At 41.9% G+C, this 10,409-nt stretch overlaps 1 long non-coding RNA gene across 1 annotated transcript; it reads left to right on the top strand.

Annotated features, from left to right (window-relative positions):
* The first annotated feature begins 5,078 nt into the window (after positions 1-5,078).
* LOC147752011 (uncharacterized) lies at positions 5,079-9,424 on the top strand. Its single transcript, XR_015315268.1, has 4 exons — positions 5,079-5,342; positions 5,542-5,745; positions 7,460-7,931; positions 8,921-9,424. It is a non-coding gene; the product is annotated as an uncharacterized LOC147752011 (long non-coding RNA).
* Positions 9,425-10,409: the final 985 nt, after the last annotated feature.

Here is a 10,409-nt window from a genome sequence, read left to right as displayed (position 1 = left end):
TTCTCCAGCTTCTCGAGTTGGTATAACCGTACTCGCCTATGCCCGTGCTCAGAGCGCTGGTAATACTAACAGCATCTGTAGTCATCGAAAATATTCATTGCGGGCTGCGATACATACATGCTAGTCTATGCCTCCCTATTTATGCGTGCATAACCTCGTAACGTGTCGACTCCACGCTGGGCAGCAGCGGAGGCGATTGGTCTCCAAACGCGACGTTCACACGCGACGCACGTTTCCTATGAAAAGCTGTCTGACCGAAAGCAAAATGGCGCTGGTGCACAAAAAAGAGAGATTCTTCACAGCAAAGCATGGCTACTTCGGGGTAGCAGGGCAGACTATGCTAAAATAGATCGAGTGCGATCCTTCACAGAAAGGGCCCCCCTCTAGACGTTCAATCCAGCGACAAAAGAAGGACAAAATCAAGCGACATAACCGCTCTAAAATTTGCTTAAATTATCTCAGTACAGCTGATCAATTCACAGTACCCGTGCAAGCGGCCTGTCATAAGCGTGGTCATGGCAATACTAGAGGAATAAACTGAGTAGTTGATGAGTATATTTTTAAGGTGTGATTAATTTGGTTTAGTGGTTATTACCGGTATAAATATATCTAATTAAACTAATCGAAATAGGTACGTTCCTCTGTGTCATATCAAGTCAGTGAGTCAGCAAATAACCAATATTTGACGAAAAACAAAATCAGACTGAAGGAGTACCTGATCATTATGAGACTGATGAAAGAGCGCACAGATCAGAAAAAAAAATGCAAAACGTGTTCTTATTAGTGGCCAATAAGAAAGCTACATGATATAAGCTAGGGTGGCCTTGTCATCGTCTATGCCACCGCAGGTACCCTTTGACGTTCTGAAAGCTACGGACTGCAGCTATTGGTACTCCATTTCAAATTAAGACAGATTATCAATTTATTTAAACAAATCACACATATTATATGTCTCACGACATAAAGTCACCTGTTGCTGAGAAACATGTTTTTATCGCCATTTTGATTTAGCCTAAGCAGTGGTATAACAGCAACGACGGTCGCAAATTATAAAACACGAATAGTCGTCCTAAATATGTCCTATACAGTGCTGTCAATCATTACGAATTATGCTAACAATAACAACGACTGTAACTATACAAAGCTCTATGCAATGGAATAATAGTTCAGCAGCGTAGGCCGTCTCCTGAAATCTGAGCTGACGCCCAAAGTTGACATTGACACAGCTTTGGCAATTTGACCCATTTGCAAACTTCTAATCTTATAACCCGAGTAGCTTACAAAACTTCGCATATTTATACAATCCTTACCTGACGCCCAAACGCAGATGCACGTACACAAATCTCAGCCTGCCCTGGTGACGACATTGTCATACGTGAGCCGAGTCATAAGCCCAAATGCGAACAGCTTCGACCAAAACACTTTTGTACTTCGGTCTCAAGTTCCAAGGCCATTGCAGGTCGAACATACAAGTGAAAAAGGTCCATGCTCCTTACAACAATGGACACGATAATAATGATCATATTCTAAATAAGAAGGTACACTAAAGGGCCCGCTAATCAGAAAGAATGCTGCCCAATTATAAAGTATGGAAAAGACCAAAACTTTGAACTTTGTCCCCGTCCTTTCTACAGCAGTGTTTTATTTGTTCGCCATCCGCATCGATCGAGATTTTTCTCGGCCCATTTTCTAACTGAGTCCTGTTTCGACGGTTCGAAACTATGAATGAAACCTTAACGGTCACCAATCGCGACTACGTGTGGAAAAACGCAAATGGAAGTTAATATAATAATTAACAGAGTAATGTGCATGATATAGAGTGAGCATTTGATTGGTCTTATTAATAATTCTGAATAATTATATGTCTTTACACAGGTAGATATAACTGCACACTGTTATTATATCGGAGTCGGTGTGTCCGGTTAGAACGGCTGCTCATCTGCAAATCGTCCTAAGTACATTAACTGCAGCGCCATTAATGACTACGGATTATGCATACGAAGTTTTATACTCTACTATATCGTACATAGTAGAACACCAGCTCGCATTCAGAATGTGTATTTAAAATTACCTGTCGCCGCGATGTACCTAATGTACATGCTAGGTCGTACCGACGTACGTAGCGCCTGGCAAATAAAAACTCCGTGTACCGCATAAGGCGAGATAAAACCTATGTACTACAAAACGTGTCGGCTAATTTTGTTAGTTCCTTTAAAGGCCTTATCGGTCCTTCCCGTTGTAGTATAAAAATCGGGATCGATCTTCGTTATCTTCTTTTTCAATGTAATAGTGGTCAAATAAGCGAACATGGCGGGAAGTTTGAATCTGTACTTCAGAGTTTCGACAAAAGGTGGTGCATTGTCTAGAAGGCGTACATATGTGTCCAACGACGAGCAATGCAATCACGTGGCGCGTTTTAGGAACGCACGTATGATTCAATAGTTTTTTTTTGAGTTATGCCGAGAAGAAGTGATCCTACACAACCTGAAATCCGTGGGACGTTAACGAAGCCACGTTAATATCGAACAGGCTAATGGAAGATCTCTCGTTAAGAATGGGTTAGCGCCATTGGTGAGGAAAGTCCGGAGAAAGTTTGTATACTTGCTCATCGTTCTCCATCCATGTTCTCTGCAAAGTCTCGGCCGTTCTTCGGTAAAATCATACCTAACTGCCAGACCGTTTTGCCTATATGAAGCGTGTCGATAGCAACGAGGTGGCCTCCGCGACGAAATTTCATGACCTCCCTCTTGTCCATGTTGATTCCCAGTCGCACTTCACTCACATGAGCTTCGCAAGAGCTCACTAGATACATAACCGACTCTTTCGAAAGATGACAAAATCGTCGGCGTAAGGTAGCTTCTTTACATGTCCCGGAGACTCTTGAACGCGGAGCGATAGATTATTCAACAGAAAGAAAAGCAGTAGACTTAGATTATCACCCACGCTAGTTGACTGGTCGAACAGTTCAAGCTGAGACATTTAATCATATATGGTAACAAGCGTTCCTTGCAAAAACGGCATGTTTCTTTTAACGGACTCCACATTGTACAAGCTTTACTAAAATCCTATCTAGAGGCGCCGTAAAATTTAAAGCGCCGTCAAATGCCGCTTTAAAATTTACGAAAACGATGTAGAGCGTCGCTTTTGGTCGACAAACAACACGAAACAGCCCCCGAAGTCGTAACTCACATTCCGTCCTCCTTAAATTTGTGCTGTTCAGTAGGGATACGTGAACAAGCTTTTCAGAAATTTCGTCAGGTGCCGTATGATAAGGTGAGAAAAAAGCTAGTAGCAACAGTTTTTCCTCCCTATTGCCTTCCGCATCGATGAAGATGGGTTATGCGGATTGCTTTTTCATTTGAGGACGAAGCATCGAAGGCAGTTTAGTTGTAGGCATCGATGCTGCGAGCACACATTGAATAGACTTGTGCAGCAAAAGCAACTTTCACTGCCACACTGTTCAAGCTTTCATTGTGGATCAGGTCTACACTTGCCACCTTGTTTGACTGGACCAGCGCGTGAAATGCAACATTTTAGACATGGAGAAGTCCACTTTCGGCAATTCTCGCAGAGCATGATACTAATCTCAGTTTGTGCAGCTGTTTGCATGACTTCTTACTTGCGTGTACCACTAGATAGTCGTCTTACAGCGCGAGGTATCGCCGATTCGAGTTCTCACGTATACCAACTTTTCAGGGAGTTATAGGGTAGCTTAATGTTCTCTTATCTTACCCAGTGCAACAGAGACCAGCTTACAAGTCGCATTAGCCAATGGACATCGTCAGCGTGGTCTCGGGTAACTTACAGGTAGGTCTACGGTATCAGCACTTTGATCAAAATGCCGACTTGTGTCAATATCTAGGCCGCATGGAGCCGCGATTTTTGGTGGCCTGGTGTTCTTCATTTGCAAACTATATTGTGTGGTTCGATAATATTACAGAGATTGCTTTACAGCTTTTAGTTATGAAGCACTGAAGCCCCGCCACTAGGGCAACCCTGCACGCTGCAGAAACAGATAGGAAAGTGGGTAGCGTGAAATCTGACTGTTTAGGAAGCTTTGACTCCGAGGTTTCAGTAAATATGATGATGTTGATATCTGTGAAAGTAGAAATCATAGCAGTCGTAAGCCCCGAGTTACTGCCTCTACATTCCACTACATAATGCCGCCTTATATAGCTTTTCACCATAGTCCCTCTGGGCAACTTGCAGAAGGAAGCTCTCGGCGTTGGCCTCCGCTTCGCGACCGATGGTGGCGATGGACGGCGCATGGTTTGTCACCGCAAGGAGTGCCTCTCGGGCCGATATATTTACTCTGTCCTTGAGTCAAGATTGTTTTTAGATTTGGAAGTACCGAAGGCAGGCGCCACTTCTGTGTTGACTGGCTTCTGTCAAGGTAGTGATGTCTGAAATCACAATTTCGATACTAGCTGACTGAGATTAGACGAGTTGACCATGGCTAGTCGATCCGGCGCAGGCGCGTACTTCATCCACTTTGCTTGTGATAAATATCCATTTGAAACTCTAGGATATTAACTTCTCGAGTGAAATTTTATTCCTTTTGTTAAGACTGGTGCGATCTTCTTGGCAACTCCTTTTTTACAACTATACTGACCACTTCCGGCTACCTGCCGTTGTGAGTACGTCAATGAGAGCACGTGGAAATCGCGTCATCTTGAGTCGCATTTTCCTTTAAAACTTCATTCAAAGAGCATAAGAAGGAATCTAGTAGTTGTTTCGAATACGTTCAGTTAGGTCAGCCTCATAAGCGCTCCTAAGCATAAAAACGGTTTTTAGATTCATGCTTGCCCTATGATGAAAACCTAGGAATATCAGTCTTATTTTGCCACACACACTATGAAATGAAACGTAGCCAGCCATCGGCGTATCCAACGTCCTTGCTCACTGCACTTTTAATACACGGTTATCTTTACTTCTTCGTATTAAAATAGCAGTTATAGTGCCTTCTGTAGTTCCTGCGCATCAAAAACCCTGTTTATATTTGCGTTATTGCCTCGGCGTATGCTCTGTTTTAGTGCAGATGCCCTTATTGCTCATGGCCGTTAGCCCGAAAGGTGGACTAGAAAGTGAAAGCGAGAGAGGTAGATAAAAAGGGAAAGGGTTTACAAGCGAACCTCATCTGCATATCGGCGTATGTATAACATTCCCACATCTGTCGTGCCGTACGCATCGGATTCTGGTATGGTATATCACAGTCGTTTATAACCCAATTTCACTGCGGAAACACGGAAAGAGCAAGGGCATGTCGGCAAGTAAACGAGCGCTCATGTGCAAAAGGCTGGGAACATAGGCGCATAGCAGCTGGATGGCAACAACACTGACAAGTACATCGTACTTTATTTAGCTAGACTCGGCTTACCCGTTTATGGTACTTTACGCAATGCTTTCTCCGGTTATATTTTCTATCCATCTATTTTTCCGAGGGCATGTCCTTCGGTGGCACTACTTTTTCTTTCTCCCACTCCCGCCTTCAGCGTGTTTTTTGACGCGTATTAGATAGGTGATAGTATACTTTATCGACAGGCGTTGCGCACATAGGGCAACGTAGGATCTTCTCAAATCACCACCTCCTGGCGGTACCACTATCGAAGAGCTGTTACTTCTCTGCTATGAAAGATAGTAACGCGACAATGGAGGCAGACGAAGGAAGACCTATGCGATGCGTTGAGGTTACGAAAAACTACGGCTGGAAAAGACCGAAAAAAGACCTGCGGACATTGAAATCAGGTACGTAAGGTCGCTTCTCACAGACTTCATTATTGCCTGTCTATGGAAAACTGTGTAGTGATGCCCGGAAAACAGCATCTCGACTAAACGAAACGGGAGCATCCGTAGTATCAGCACATATGTAAATGTTCTAAATCGATTCACAAAGGGCAGATGAATACATGCAGGGCAAAGATTTTTGTTGCTAATGGTACAACTTCAGTTTTCCTGCTACCAAACGTCTATGAACTTCCTTCACATCTGGAGTGAATTAAAGTGGTTAGTCTACGTTCGACGAATGACACACGCATAGAGCTTGAGTAATAGCAAACATCTTCACAATGTTTATTATATCAATTATGTTGTCTGACTGTAAATGACAAGGCTGTTTATCGGTTTTAGTCTTCTTAGAATAGACACGAAAACTGGGTAGAATACGGATGTCATTTTTAAAGAAAGATAACTCGTCGTCTATTCATAACAAAAGTTAGTAAGTGTCGATCATAAAATAAACCTTCGGCATGATACGATGTAAATGTTGTTTTTATTATGACGCTCACGCTAGCCGAAAAAATAAAATTCAGCCTAACTAGGCGAGATCGGCGGACTCAAATGCGTTTTTCCTCATTTGAGACTCAATTGGGACGAAGCAGATGTTATCTACGAGCGGCTGAATGAGTCTCGTGTGGTCTTTTTTAGATAGTTTTAGCATATGTCTACCACAATACGTCTGTTTTCAGACGATTCCGAAAATGATAAGATCCAAGAAATCGAAGTAAACGTTTTTGTACGGGTATGTCTACAACCGCTAGTCCCCCTTCGATTTCAGATGACTCGATAGTACAGAACTATTTCGGGAAGGGCCAACAGTTGAGCTGACAAAAATACTGCTGCTTTCATAGGTTCATATATAAAGAGACGAAGCACGGTCTTGATGGATTATGAATACTTTACGACCATGCAAAGTACATATGTTTGTTTTTTATTATGGCTGTTGCTGTAGTGATAAGAAAACGTTCTTCTATTAGGGTGAGTTGTCATAACTTGTCAAAGTTATGAAAGGTCTGCACAAAAGAAACATCGCCGGTTTCACAGATACTAAAAATGTAGCTTACACAAAATCTGGTTTCAACTGTGCAGGGATGTTTTTTTGCTGATTAGAATCTATTTTTCAAAACCACGAGTTTAGTCTTACCCAGCCGTATTAACATTAAACCTACCGCTAGCGTCCAATTTGACCGCTTGTCAATTTTTTTTTTTATATTTTGCACATTTAAGTATCTTCTTTGCGAATCTACATTGACTTATAAAAACAACAAGGATTTCTCATATAAGAAGTATCGATAGGCTTAGGGCTAAATAGGAGCAGTCAACCAATGCAAATATTTCATATTAAATGATTATTGTCAATCTAAAGTACAGACAGCAGATTCCGCTGACATACCGCCTTGCCATCGCAATATATCTTGCAAAATCCTTCTTCCAACGGCATAAAACATTTTTATTATTTACTACCTGTTGGTTTTGTCCATTACTTAAATGCCATAGAAGTGTTTTCGTTCTTTCAAATGCTAAGTTTGCACTCACTTCACGATTTAAATAGAGGACACCTAAGCCTCTCACTTTTATATAATAGTTATTTATAATAATACTAAGAGAACAAATGTTCTGCAACCATCATTTTGACATTTAATAACATTATCATTTATTGCTATTACTACTACTAATTTTTTAGCGTTTGTCGTTGCCATTGTTGTCTCCACTGGTGCTATGGGTTTGCCTCCAGCCAGCGCTTCAAAGCGTCTTACGGCCTCTGCATTTCCATTGAGGCGTGTCGGAACGAGTGCAAGCATAATTTCTCAAAGGAGAAAGCCAGTGTCCCCTTTCATCCCCTCTTGGTCTTTCCGGCCGGTTCCAAACGCGAATGAAACTTTTATAGTTCGTCGAGTAAGCATGCACAGTGAGCACGTGTCAGAGGAAAGGACCATGAGGATATCTTCAATTTCTTCTTTGTGGTCCTATCTGGAACACTCTGGCTGAGGCGCGCGGGCGCGTTTCGTAAAGTTTCTCACCAAAACTCTGTGACGCTCTACAGACAACGCCGGTTGCCTGGACTTTGGGCCGCCCGCTTGCTGCTTGCGATGATAGAATTGCTTGACTCCGAGTTGGCGAAGATTTCCCAACGACGAAAAGCGGCCGTGTTCCAAGTAAGTGAAAGCAACCAGGCAACGCTAGAGTAGTTTGGGACGGTGGGCTAGCGTTAAAGGAATTGAGGAGGAAAAGTAGACTTTTCATCACAATATGGTGAAAAGCAACGGGCGTGGGATAGTAGCTTAGGTATTATGATGCTTCATGGGTGTACTTTTGTTAGCATTAGACATAGACGAGCGTATAGTACATGCTAACATCGAGAAGGTTACCCACACCAACAGCCTAAAGACTCTCTGTGGTAGCCCCTTTGCGTCCAAGCCGTACTTTTTGATCAAATTAAGACGTTATATTATAGTATCATGTTGTTATTTTCAGTGCCTGCAATAGGCATTTAAAATTTGAAATACGAAGTCCGCTTCTTTGACAATTACAAACATTTTTTCCAACGATCGTGGCTGTGAGTATAATAACCATACAGTTGATCGCTAAATAAAAAAAAACACATTATTCTTAGGAAAGCTGGCGCAATTTTATTGCATTTTATTGTTGTATAGTATACATTTGCTCAGCCACTCTTGGACTATGAAAGACATTTTGAGTCAACATCATAACATTTGTTTTTTTCGGTAAAGTTCATAATTACTTACGGGTTACTTGTGACTGACCCCCCTGACTATTAATGACAGTTATTATGTTTAGCCTACCCTCTGTACGCAGCGTTGTGTTTGAAAGTAATTAATCTTAATGATAAAGCCACCACCCCAAGTGCATCATGGGTTGACATCCTCTCTTAAAGGATTCAACCGATGGTATTACTACTCAAAATCACTATTACCATGCCAGTATTTGCTGACCTGTCACATTTTCTTTTTCATCTTATCAACACATAACAGTATGACATATATAAAGTGCAGCAAAATCTCCTGCTATTAGAGTTCAAAAAACGAACTATATTGATAATGCTCTGACAAAGACGCAAAAGTGCGATTTCGGCAGCTTTCGACCAAATCGAAATTTTTGTAAAATTGTTTATTGCACTGTTTAGCTGCTGAGAGCACAGGTTTTCCATTGGAGCTGTTGCGTGAGGAGTATAGCGGGAAACTTGGATAGACTACCATAAAGGCCACGAGCAGAACTGGCTTGGTGCACCCGGTCTAGCGGCTACAACAAGTGTGGCGCCGAAGAAGTTGAACTAGAGATTTTGACCGCGTAACGACACTCTTCAGAGCAGTGGGTTGGATGAGAGTGCCACTGAGAGCCATATACGTACCCCCAAACGGCAGAAAAGGGATGTGTGTGGATTTAGCTTGGTTTGAAAGCAGAAGCATTACGAAGACCGACGTGAGCCGCTTACCAGACACACTGACGAGATCAGGATGAAGACTAAGAGACTACAGCTGATAGCGCCAAGCACTTCACACATTGATGTATCTGGTAGAAACCGGATGGCAGGCGATCAGCATCATCTTATCGGTTTCTATAGGATGATGACTTAATGTCGAGGGTTTCGTTACATTTTGCCGTAACATTATAATCTAGATAAATATATACATGCGTGCATCGTTTCAAAAGATGAGCTAGCTTTTACTATACCTAAAATTCTAATCAGCTAAGAGGTTATTGATTTAGTTAGCAGTTGTTGACTGATTGAGACGGGTTCGTTGAACCCGTATATTTATGGAGAAAAATATGTTGGCTACACATTGATTCAATAGCTAATATGATTGTACGATAAGGAAAACACAGTATAAAAGATAAAAAAAAACCTTGAGCCCGCTTTGCTGGTTGGGCCTATGGCCTGTGCAGAGCAACGGACGGCCAGGAAGTAATGAGCAGAATAATTAACTGTGACGCTAACTTGAGACTGAGTCAGCTGTTGTATCAGGTTGGAATACAGGTAGTGATCCAGTTTAGTTCCCATTCTTTATCTTTCCATTGTTGACTCGTTTTTTTACATTATCCGATTGTACATTCCTTCTTTCCGCTGTATGTTGCTGTTAATTTGGCTCAACAGTAAATAAAATTTTATTCGGGCTCTGAAAATGGAGGTTAACAAATGTATTTTTGTCTCCGACTCAGTTTGAAGTGCTGATCAAATAACCTCGGATATTCTATCGGTAGAATTTCAAAAATTTCAAAAATAGAACCTTAGACCTGAAGAATGTATTCCACCGCGATCAGCTGTCCGGGGTCCTCATTGGTCTCTGTAACTTACCAGTTGAAAATGTCGGATTATTTCAGGCATATTTCATGTATGACATTTGATTAGAAATTCGACGTTTGAGTGTGCAATGCACGGAAATACGGCTTCTTATTGACCCTTAACCGTTTCCCCGACACAGGGGATCCTCAGCTGCAAAGACAAGCTTCTGCAAGGAATTATTAAAGGCGACGAGAAGTGGTATTTCTACGTCGATATGAAACAGAAAAACAAACAACAGGTAATTCTGGGAGATACATCTACGGTCTAAGTTAGACCAGTCTCCGAAAAAAACCGAAACTGGATTTAATAGGCCTAGAAGGGTCCCATACAC

The sequence above is a fragment of the Varroa jacobsoni genome, unplaced genomic scaffold, assembly GCF_002532875.2.
Source record: "Varroa jacobsoni isolate VJ856 unplaced genomic scaffold, vjacob_1.0 contig00512, whole genome shotgun sequence".
Taxonomy (NCBI): Eukaryota; Metazoa; Arthropoda; class Arachnida; order Mesostigmata; family Varroidae; genus Varroa; species Varroa jacobsoni.
This window is presented reverse-complemented; position numbering and strand designations above follow the sequence as displayed.